The 12,500-nt window shown below is 38.7% G+C and overlaps 1 protein-coding gene across 1 annotated transcript in view; it reads left to right on the forward strand.

Moving 5' to 3' along the window:
- LOC138003713 (UDP-N-acetylglucosamine transporter TMEM241 homolog) overlaps positions 1-12,500 on the forward strand; it is a 112,841-nt gene that overhangs the window by 57,401 nt on the left and 42,940 nt on the right. The window lies entirely within an intron of this gene.

The raw sequence follows: 12,500 nt of genomic DNA on the forward strand, positions 1-12,500 counted from the left end.
CTCTCAGTTTATTGGCGTCAGATAAGTTTGAAACGTTTGCACGTCTATGACTGCTTTCATTGTTGTTTTACGTTTTTGCTCGTAGACTTAAGTTTTGATTCCTTCGTGGCTGTTTCGTTTGACCTGTCCGGCACCAAATCTTTGAATTCACTGTTCTTCTAAAATTTTAGCTCGACAGGGTAATAGAATTCACTCTACATCATTTTCAGCAGTTCACTACAATTGTCAGAGGAAAAAAGCAATGGCTTTTTACTGGGTTGCCAAACCCAGTCGGAATCTCGGTTTCATTTCATGGGTTTTCTTATTTTTTGTCGGGAAAAGTCTTGCCTGTCACTCCCCTACTAAGTGGTGTCTTTGTGCATAGAGTCTTCTGTGCGTATTTTGTTAGGTTTGAGGGGGCTGGGGTAATGCATAGCTTGCCCTGCACAATTAACCTGTAATTGCGTCGAAAGCCATTGTAACGCGAATTGCATTTTAGTACATGTTTAAAGAAAATATACCCATATGGAGCTCAAGAATGGAACGTCAAGACAGACGGTGAAACATAAAGATCTGGAATCTTAAAAGCGACATGTAATGGATTTCGACAGTGTGAATCTTTTGCCCATCGAGCCGAAATCAAAGTGAGCTGTACTTCTAATATTTCGCCTAGGTGGTGTTACATACAACACTGAAACCAAATGGAAATTTCTCTGGTAACTTACGGGTTCAACAAAGACAGAGAAGGAATCAAACACCATAAGTAGATCTGTGATCTCTGTTGTGTGTCTCACAGTGTTTACTGAAGTCGCATCTATTTAAAGTTTGCCTGTTTGCCTGGCAAGTAACATTCATTTTGTACTCAACTCTGCAAAGGTTAAAAAAAATTGGAAATGTGACAGTGAAAAATCATTTGAATGAAAGCTTGTTGTCTCTTTTGTGCTTTATTATTTACGGTCAAGGTTCTTTCCAAAAGGGTTTGATGTGAACTGTCAGGAATTTATTTAATTGCATATGCTTTGTGATTGTGTGTTTCGCTTGCACTCACGCAACTGAAATAGGAAGGGTTTCTTGCCTCTTATAGCAAATATGTTGCTTGTTTCAATAAATGTTTCGCTGGAAAATATTTCTGTGAAATTTCCAGCTTTTGTAAATTTATCATGTTGTGTAATTTTCGAGCTTAGCAAATTTGCATACATATGTTGAAATGTGATATGGGGAGAATTTTTGTGGTAGCGCATAAGTCACAAAACTAAACAGGTCTGTTGGAAGCGTGCTTGAGTTTCAACAAAATGACCCCCAAAATCGGCAAAAGATTGTGACGCTGATGAATAATAAAGTAGCTGCTATGACCAAAACGATAGAATTACCTGGTGATAAATAACCTTGTCTTGGAGAGTAAGTTCTTGATTTTCCAGAAACAATGGTCAACCTCTGAGAGTTGGGCGATTGTGATCTTTGTGTTGAATTTGCACATTTCTTGTCAAAATTTATAACAATTGAAAGAAAAAGAAAACTAAAAAAAAACAAAAACCTGGTATCTTGGTATCATTTGACACAGATGCTTCACTGTTTGGCGAGTAAACCTGCCGATGGGCGATTTACTCTGTGCAGCCAAAAGTACAATTACAACAAAATTCAACTTAACTAAAATCTCCCAAAATGTTTTTCACTGATGGTAACTTTTCATATTCGTGGATCAAGATTAATGTTGTTTTCACGTCGTAAATTTTGTTACCGATGGCAAAATATTTTATTCTCGATCCACCGTCCTGAAAATTCCTTCTGCTCTTCTTAAAAACTGTGTCCATATTTATTTACTTTTACATCTATTTGTTTTGCATAAAGCAAGCTAACGAAATCTGTATCTTGCTTGGTTCGCATTTGATAGCATTAACCCTGCTGGAAAGGGGTTAACTTCAGCGAACTTATCTTTAGAAAGCTCTCAGATGCTGTCAGTGCACGCTTACACTTGTGGTGGAAAGAAGTTGCATGATCAACATGTCAGCCCAGAAGCCAATGTTTCTCGATTCCCTTTTATTTTCTTCAATCTCTCTGGGTTCAGTACTTTGCTAGAAACCACATGTCTTTTCAAGGGGCTATTTATCTAAGACTTCTACCATGGCACTACAATATACAATACCAAAACAATATCGTTTACTGATAGACCTACATATTACGCAAAGACAACTGTCAACATGTCAGCCCAGAAGCCAATGTTTCTCACATTTATTTTCTTGAATCTTTCTGGGTTCAGTACTTTGCTACTAACCACATGTCTTCTCAGGCTAGTTACCCAAGACTTCTACCATGGCACTACAATAATAGACAATACCAAAACAATATCGTGCACGGTTAGAGCTACGTATTATGCAAGGACAACTTGAATCTGCTGGAAGACAACACACAGCTCAGTTGACATTATGGAATAAATCGCTGTGTTACTTCACTACCACACGTAATTAATGCGTGTCAATTTTTTCTAAAGAGGACAGGAGTGTCTTCTTTCTGACAAATGATTAATTAAGAGGTCAGTAGCCAGGTTTTTAACCTCAGAAAAGGATCTGTTTCGTCGTACGAACGTGTGAGGCCCTGTGAGCCAAAGGGGCTCTGTTGGTATGACTACTGGGTGACCCCTTAAATGGTCTTAATGAACCCCCAACTTGAAAAAATTGCCTGGAACGCTGCACGTACCACAGGCAACCCAGTGTACCCTCAAAGAGGGTCTAGTTAAAATTATTTTTGCAGGCAAGTAATCGACCCGCGGACATTACAAGGGAATAATGCCCAAGAATTAGCCAATCAGCGCGCATTATATCGGCTACAAACACAAGCCATGTAATAAAATGAAATCAAATATAAAATTGGGTTATATCAAAGCATTTTTGTATCAACTGTTGAAATTCGTTTTGTAATCAATCTGTTCTTGGAACATTGGTTTTAATTCCCCAGTTTCTTTGCACATCCCTGCAGCAATAACAACACAAGGTTACCTTGAAATTCCCTTTGAGATACCGCTTGGCTACTTTGAGCTTCTCTTTTTCATCTTTTGCCCAAGACAGACCCAGGCCGCAGTGATCACCAAGTTTCGTAGCGGCTAGCTCAAGTTCCTCGAATGCCTTGGCCCCCTGTGCGCTAACATAGTCCAATCCCTGTAATGATTTCCTCACAGAGGCTGAGCAGACATGCAGGACTCTGTAAAGAGTACTGCGTCCCATTGGTTTGAAACCCTCCTCACTGCATAGCGGCTCGTATTGCGAAATGATCTTTGCCGGAATGACACTTCATTTCCTCATTAGATGATAATTTCAGCTTTTTCTCACCAAAAGGGAGGGCCTGGATGATGTGTGTGCTTGTAATGAAATTCAGGAAGTGGCTTACACTGTAGTTGTCCTGGCGCTACATACACTCAAGTGTGCTGTGTAGTCAGCTCCATGGCCCCATGACCATGGAGATGCTGGTGGTGTCTGGCAATGTCAAACCTATAGCGTGTCAGATCAGGTATCTATTTCTTTAGCATTTTGAAACTAATTTTGTCAGCTAAAATAGAAATGATTTGTTGGCCAGTACTCCAGTGGCCTGCATTGTTGTAGCATTGAGTGAGGGCCTCGATAAGTGTCACATCAGCATGGTCTTTAGTGTCCAGTGGGAAGTCGCATGCTTTTGATGACAACAAGGCCTCCCATAGACTTTCTGTATCCTCTGGTGCAATTTCCTCGATTATGGCTTGGACGGCTTGGCGCGTTTTCCTGACGCAATGACGCTTAATCCTTCTTTGGTCTAATGACACGGTGTCTTTAGCTTAGACCTGATGGGACTGATATGTCTGCTCGGTAAGAATTCATTAAGCTTGTCTTTACTGCTGTCTGAGCGTATGGTCTCGTTATCAGAATCGTCCGAGCTCTCCGATGGTTTGTACGCACCACATGGTGTCTCTGCTATAAAGTGATGGGTAGGTGTTGAATGAGGCAGTTCATTATCTGAGTCCACCTAATGCAAAAAAAGTGTTCATCAGATTCTGGACAAAATGCTGTTCTGATGCGTTTACAAATATCAGATAATAATAAAAATAACAAAAAGTAATAGCAATGACAAGTGCCAACGTGTAAGCAACAGTTCAAATTCAAAATTCAGTGGAATCTCGTTAATACAGACACCCAAAGGGACATGCTAAAGTGTCTGTATTAAGCAGGGTTTCAAACATAAAGTTAAGGACACATAGTAGGGCAGACGTTTTTACGAACTAAAATTACCGGTACTTTACTGTTTTTCTTTTTTTGACGATGACGTCTGATAAGTGAATTGAACTTCTGAGCGATGCTTGCCAGCAAGAAAAAGGTTGTCATGCAGATGGTTTAAGTGTACATGTACATCCATAAATTTAAGCATGGCAACATAAAAAGGATTAATCGGCCTGCAGATTTCAAGCTAGAGCAAATACGCCTAAAAACTTCAAGTAGAGTAAGAGCAACCCTTTTGTGAATATTCAGCACACGTAATGAATAAAGCTAGTTCCTTTTGCTCTGTTATATATGGATACTATTTAACAGAAAAACAAAAAAGAGATGCATATATCACCAAGTCCGAAATCTGCACTTGAGAAACAAATGTCCTGCCAAGGTCGTTTGAAATAAACAACCAGTTTCAGTTCAGTTTGTAATTTTAAATAACTTAGCGTGTCTTGCCGTCTTGCGTGTTAGCTTTTGCTCCTAGAATTTCCTCCGGCCCTCCTAAAACAGTATTCTGTTCTGAATATGAGTATAATATGTGCTCCGATACCATTTTCGAAATTCCTTGATCCCCTTTTCTATTTGCTCCATGTTGGGCTAAGATTTGTGCAGGGTTCGCACGCACCTTGAAAGTACTTGAAAGTCCTTGAATTTGAAAATAAAAATTCAAGGCCTTAAAACTCCTTGAAAATTGCAGTCAGTGCTGGAAAGTCCTTGAAACTTGTAGCTAATTTCATCCATCCTAGATTCTAGAGTGCCTAATATGAAAGTATATGCTACTGGCAGAACAGTAGCGACGCATAATAGCTGCGAAAAGCCATGTGCCTCGACTGCTTCCTGTTGTTTGCGTGGGTGTTGTTTGTTCGGCTACTGTTTCACGAATAAAAGATTTATAACAATGGGAAAGTGTGTTTTCAGCGACTTGTGGCTTCAGAAACCACTGTACAAAGAGTGGCTACGCGAAGTCAAGGGTGACAAACACAAGGCACGATGCATTGTGTGCACGAAGGATGTTGACATTTCGAGCATGGGAGAGTCGGCGCACACTAGCTATATGAACAGCTGCTTATCGCTTGATTTTGCAGTGCGTGGAGTCCTTGAAAAATGGAAAATGTGTACTTGAAAGTACTTGAAAAGTCCTTGAATTTTTTGTTAAAAAAGCGTACGAACCCTGTTTGTGGCACACAGCACTTGGAAGTGTTTCGCCACCAGCCAAGTCCGAGTTCACGCCTGTGGTGTGGGCAGATTGTGTCTAATCTATGCATCTCGTCCTTGGGGAAAATGCCCGCTCTAGCAAGTATAAGTTCACTTTCTGTTGTCACTCCAGAAAATGACCAGTGAGAACAATGATTCGAAATAACCTTTGAGCAATTGTGTAAAGTAACAATTTCAAGGCTCTTACCTTTATCTAACCGATCAAACGAGCAGTCTGTTCAAGTTATTCTCTGAAAGGAGCATGAAAACGCCATTGCTGAGCTGTGTAGCGTGAGACAGTCCGTGGGAAAATTCCTATGATTGGGATTACAACTTGTTTATAATTGGCCACCATAAAAACGATGACAAATAGTTCATTTGAAGGCTCTAGAAAAAGTTGCTAGCCCCAAGTGATTAATGATGAAATCTTGATTCTGTAAACTATAAATTCTTTACAATTGGCGGCTGTTTTAAAAGTAGAAATGGTATCAATTAATTAACTCTTGTACCGGTAAAACACCATTCACCTGAAAAAAAAAAACATGTACAGTAAACACACTGCATATGCATTGTTCACACATGAAATATCATACAAGTTAGTTCAAACACTAATTACAAAGGTTTAGACGCATTTAACTACAAGCAATATGGTACATACATTATGGACAACACATTTCTACATTTATATTATAACACGGTTCAAAAACTGAAGTTAAATACGTTAAAAATAATGTTGAAAACTGACCATTACATTATTTATCAAGGAAACATTACGGATTACTTACATTACCTAAATTATTTACGTATATAATTTCGAACATTAATACAGTACACTATTTTAGCTTGATTACTGCTACATGAAGTCTTTCCACTTCGAGTTGAAGTTATTACCGGTAAGTTTATATTCCCGTGTGGCAATATATGTTTCTAGGTCTATTTTTTCTTGTACGGAAGCAACAAAGTCTGCAAATAGGTATTTTTTCTCATTTTTGCCACCGATGAAAAGGAAGTACTTGCCGATAAGGATAGGTGGTTGAGGGTTTGAAGCGAAGATGAGCCTTTTTAAGACACCATAATTTTTTTCTAGTTCAGTAAGGGTCATCATGCCATTTTCCTTGCATAGTGCTCAGTACCACTTGGTAAACTCGTTCCAGAATGATACTGCCATTGTGCAGTGCACAAATACGTGTAGGTGAGAAATGGATTACAAAGTGTGATGGCAAAAAGGGCAGGAAGGGGAATCAATCCTTTTCATTTTATGAAGCAGATTATTGGTACTGAGAATACCGGTATTGTGTATTATCTTATATTGGAAAACAGATAATTTCACTCCCTTTGTGGCACTAAAAGGAAGTGAGTACACCTTGCAGCGTTGCGATGAATCAAAACCACAGTTGATGAGTTTTTTGTCTTCTGTAGCTGGGACAAGATTTATGCGATTGATCAGCAATTTATATATTGTTTTACATGTTACACTGTCTACGTCCAATGCAGTGGAGGACATTTCCTTGGTTTGCAATTGTAACAGTTTTTTCCAGGTACGAGGACGTATTGCAGAAATTAGCCCGTAATATTTGTTCGTTAAATAGACTGGATACATTTTAAACGCCACTTTGATTCCAATTTCTGTAGAAAACTGACCGTTCGTTTCTTTTTATAAACCGGTTGTTCCAAATAATTTGATTTCTTACATTTGCTTCACTTTTTGTTTCGGGTATGGTGTGGATTAACTCTTGCCAGTACACGATGATATCTTTATCTCTGTGCTGATTTGTCTAAATTTAAGCAATTGGCATCATAATTGCAATGAAAGATCAGTGTACCCGCTACCCTTGCAAGCAGAAATTCTGGAACAGCTTTCCATGGAGCGTCATCAGTAGAACACAAGCACTTAACCCAACATAATTTTAAAGCTTTATCAAAAACTGTAAAGTCAGTCATGTTTAGACCTCCCTCCTCTTTACATTTTACGATGGTGGATTTTTTAATTTTAGGCTGCCTGTATTTGCAGACAAAATTGAAAATTAGTTCATTAACTTTGTCTTTAAAGGAAGCAGGAGTACCCAGAACACTGCAAACAAAGGTTAACTTCGAAAGCGCAAGTGTTTTGACTATGTTAATTTTTCCGTAAATGGAAATCTCTTGATGACGAGATATTAAGTAATTTTTTTTAACAGTATAAGTTTGTCATAGAAGTTTTTTTTCGTTGCTACATTGTAGTTCTTCATTGTAAATTCCGAGGGCATATATCCGTTCTTCGGAAAGTTTGAGGTTCAATATTTTATCTTTGCATACACTGTAGATGTGATGAGCCTAACCATAGAAGTTCCGATTTGGACTGGTTTATCAGGAGGCCAGATACACTTTCAAAATTTTCCAGTAGATTAAACAGATTGATTATCGATCGAGCATCTTTGACAAAAATGGTTGTGTCATCGGCATACTGTGCAAATTTCGCTATTTTTCCAGGTGTGATGTCGATACCTTTTGTTGTAGAAGACTGTCTAATTGCGTTGCCGAGAATTTCTATGCCGACAATGAAGAGTAAACTGGACAAAGGACACCCTTTCCGAACTCCTCTCGATAGCGAGAAGTGTTCACTTGCATAACCGTTGTTGAGCACACAGCTAGAGATATTGTTGCAAAAGACTTTTATCCATTGCCGAAACTGAGGGCCAAAGCGAAGAACTTCTAAACATTTTTGCAGGTAGTTCCAGGAACACTGCTGCACCCGGCATATTTTTCTGTCTAGTGAACGACATTATATCGGAAATCATTCTTATGGATTCTCCTATACCTCTGGCTTTTATGTAACCAGCTTGGCACATGTTAATTATCTGTGGTAATATATTTTCTGGCTGTATTGCAATAGCTTTAGTAGCTATTTTATAATCGGTATTGTGCAAGGTTATTGGTCTCCAATTTTTTAAGAATTCTAAGTTCTTGTCCTTTTTGGGAATAAGTGAAATAGTTCCAAGTCTTTGGGAGATTGACAAACGGCCTGTTTGAAAGGCAAAATTAAAATTGTCTACCATAAATTTTCCTAGCAGATGTCAAAAGCGACGATAGAACTCAACAGTGAAGACATCAGATCTAGGTGTTTTATCATTTTGAAAACTGCTAATTGCTTTTGCACATTAGGAGTCCTTCACATTGGTTGGTCTCAGCATCGTCAAGGAATGTAAGTCCTTCAGATTCAAAAAACGATGCAAAAGTTGTGTTTTCTGGATCTGTTTGTTTGGATTGATAAATTTTTCTATAGAAGTTGACTTCTTCAAGGATTGATTTAGGATCAGATAAATTGAGCGTTTTTGGAAGTCAGTGAAGTAATGTGTTTTTTCCTATGATTTCTTTTCTCTAAATTATAAAAATACTTGCAATTTTTTTCGCTAAATTCATACCACCTAGCTTTGCTGCAGAGCATTGTGCCCTGCGACGAATTCGAATTCAAGTACCTGAAATATTTGGCAATAACAACTTTTCTTGTTTCACAAACACTTGGCTACCCACTATCCTAAGTCGACCATAAAAAGGGAAGTGTCGCGTTTCAGGACCTCGATAAATCTCTCCATCAAAAATCAGTTTTTCTACGTTAAAGAAGGCCAGCTTTCCTTCTTGTCTTGCTTTCTTTAAGACTGGATGCAGATCTTTTCTCACTTCATCTACTTCTTTTGGGAAGTCATCAGCTACCCCAAGTTTGGATCCTTTTCTTATTTTCTTTATATGAGCCTTAATAAACTCCTTGTCTTGAGGAAAGGAGACTTTTGCGATGATGGGTCTTGGATGAGGTCTTTTCTCCATATTTTGTTTTGATGGCACATGGTGCACTCTTTCAAATTCAATTTCGACTATGTCGCTTTGAGAAATTTTCATCTCTTTTGTCAAGAAACGTCTTAAAGTTTCTTCTGTTTCACTTAAAATTTAATGTTGCTACGTCGGCTATAGCACTCTTGCTTCATTTGACGTCTTTCAACTTTGCTAAGCATGGCTTATTTCTTCTTTGCCTCGGTGAGCTCTGTTGATGTTAATTTGATAGTTTTCTGAAGGTCTTTTACCTCTGTCTGTTTGAACTGCAAATTTCCTTTAGTTCGGAAATTTTCGCTTTTTGTCATTCTGATTCCGGCAGAAGTAAGAGAACTTTGTCTAATTTTCCCTCAATTTGTTGTAATTTGATGCGGCACCGCAAGCAGCCATGATTTTTGTCTTCTGTAACGAAGATGTTGTCCTTGGTTTGTGAGCTTGAAGTACGTTGCGTTGACCTTTTTGCACTTCTTCTTTCTGAGGATGCTGAACATGATTCATCTGTGCTCATTTTCGCGGATTAAACATCATTTGTCATAGCCAACAAGTACGCTTTTAAGCAGGCATAGGCTGAGCGATAAAACTTTCGTCTGCCATACTGGACCTCTCGTGAAGTTTACTAGTAATTTCCGTGGTAATAACAAAGAGGGCAAAATTACTGAATGCTAATTGGTCAATGAAGAGAGTATTTTTTCTTAATTTTGCTTGAGAAAGAGGGCAAAACTACTAGCTCATGATTGGTCAAGTGCCAAAAATTCTCGCTCCTGATTGGCTGAACATATCTCTTCCACATTCACTTGGTTTCTTCTGTTTGAGCAAAACAACTTCGTCTTCATGGATGTTTGTCTTTTAATTCGCGCTGCATTCGCCGAAATAGCATAAAGATTAAGAACTAGCTTTAAAAGATGATCTGGAATTTGAATTTTCGAGCGACAAGAAGAAGGGCAAAATATTTTTTTCATGAAAAGCACATGGCGCATGGCGCCCAGCGTAGCGGGATTGCGTGGTTGAAAAACAAAATGATTCCTTTCATCAAGGGCTTTCAGTTTACCACGACATCTTGCAGCTCAACAAAAAAGGTCACAGAACAATTTGCCATTGACGGGAGGAACGAGTAGCTCAAATTTGGTGGATTTCTTTGGACAAACCGTTTGCTATGTTTATGGATGCGTATTTGCAAGTGCAGGTAAAAACCTCTTCAGCACAGGTGAATAAAATAAATTGAAGCTTAACATTTGGTTAAATCGTTGTTACTGTTGTTCAGGAATGAAACCTCTGGAGTGGATGTAAATAACAATCATCTATACTCGTTTTGGAGGCAAAGAACAAGTTGACTTGCTTGTCAGTTGTTTTGCTTCTGAGCAAGCGAGTCTTTTAACTCTGCTTAGCTGACTGTTTTTCGAGGTGCCTCAACAGTGTTAAGAAAATTTTTCCCTCTTTGTTATTAACAAGTAATCGCAATGGGTTCTCGTAAAGTTAAGGATTAATATCACTTGTGTTTGCAGAAGTTGCTGAAATTGCCCGAGTCGCGCAGCTACTTGGGCAATTTCAGCAACTTCTGAAAACACGCGTGATATTAATCCTTAATTTTACTCGGCCCCATGCGATTACCTATACAAAAACAGACCGCTTTCCTTCAGGTCTCACTCAATGTCGGAATATATCGAGCAGCTCAAATCACTTCCACCCAAACAACCCTTTGAAATGGTTATTTCAAGAATGATGTTAAGAAATCCCCAAGCGCTTTACATTTGGAGAATTTTAGAAAAGTTACTGAATTTTCAAACTTTTCTAAAATTTTCCAAATGTAAAGCACTTGGGGATTTCTTAATATCATTTTTTGAAATAACCATTCCAAAGGGTTGTTTGGGTGGTATAAACCAAAATTCGATTTTTTGGAACTGATTTGAAATTCACAATATATTCTGACATTGGCTCTTAATGTCTTTCAAGTGTCATAGGAATTGTAAAATAAAACCTAGAGAAGTTACAGAATAAGCTGATTTCAAGTGGATGTCTTCTGGGTTTATATTTACAGCAAGCTTCAAAATGGTTCATTTTTGGGCCTCATTTTCCAATGCCTGGGCCCTGAAATTGAGTATTGTCATTTTCTGCCAAAACAAAACCCCATTTGATAAATAACCACATAGCGATGAATAGTTCAATATGGACTGCTAATAGCCAATGTTTGAGCGATTTTGAAAGTTCAAATTTGCCGCTCAATTTTAGATTTTTGTGGACACGCACTCTTAATAATCTGAAAGAAACATGATTAGCAACCCCAACCGGCAGGAGGCAACCTGTAGACTTCAAGCAACAAACAGCACTTTGTTTCTTGAACACACTTCAATATATTAGGTAGCTCTGGCATTCCGGTTTAGTGTTTCACATGTGGTGAATCAAATGATTTGAGTGATCAAGTGCCAGTGAAGTGGTGCAACTAAAAAGAGACAAAATTTTGGTTGCAAAGTAAATCAAGGTGAAATGAATTCTGAACAGAAGTTATTACTTACAAACCATTTAATGAATTTCTAGGAGGACTAGAATACTACAAAACCCAACTACCATAATCATTTTCACAAGTCACAGGTACTCAAAGATCCCTATGTGGGATTGTGGGTATCGAAAGAAGCATACAGGCCCCTAAGTGTTTACTTGATTGTAACATTTACGAATAAGAAAGTTTCACAAGAAGGAAAAAAGAACAGCCTTTCAAACACTTGAGTTGGAGCTCTCTAACATAACCAGGTTGGTGATGGGGCGCAAAGAAGTTGTGGAAACCACAACCATCTTGTGGATTTGTGAATCTCAACGATTTGTACACTGGCCCGTTGCAAAGTGGACACGTCGTGGTAGATGGTTCCTCATGTGTGGGTGGTGGTGTTGATTTTGGCACCAACAGGGGCAGTGGTGATGTTGGTGGTGCTGCTACTATCCTCATATGTGGGGACATCATCCATGTACAGTACCGAGGCCAACAAGGCTTCCAATTCCTGGTTGTCCACCTCAATTGTTATCTCCTCTTGTTTCTTAATGGTTGTTTTACGTTTGGCGGGGGCTTTTTGGCACACTTCTTGATAAATCTTGGCAAGTTTTTCTGGCAGCTCTTGCACAGGATCATGTCTCCTTGCTTCTCTTCATCCTTGTCTTTGCCAACTGTGACACTCCAAGAGTCACTCAAGAGTCACTCAAGATGATTTGAGGTCAGTGAAATCCCATTCACATGAACTCACAACATGCCAGTGGTCTCAGGTACATGTATTATAAAGGTCCATAAAATCATGGGCTTGGGCCTCT

Source organism: Montipora foliosa, chromosome 5 (assembly GCF_036669935.1).
Source record: "Montipora foliosa isolate CH-2021 chromosome 5, ASM3666993v2, whole genome shotgun sequence".
In the NCBI taxonomy this organism is placed as follows: Eukaryota; Metazoa; Cnidaria; class Anthozoa; order Scleractinia; family Acroporidae; genus Montipora; species Montipora foliosa.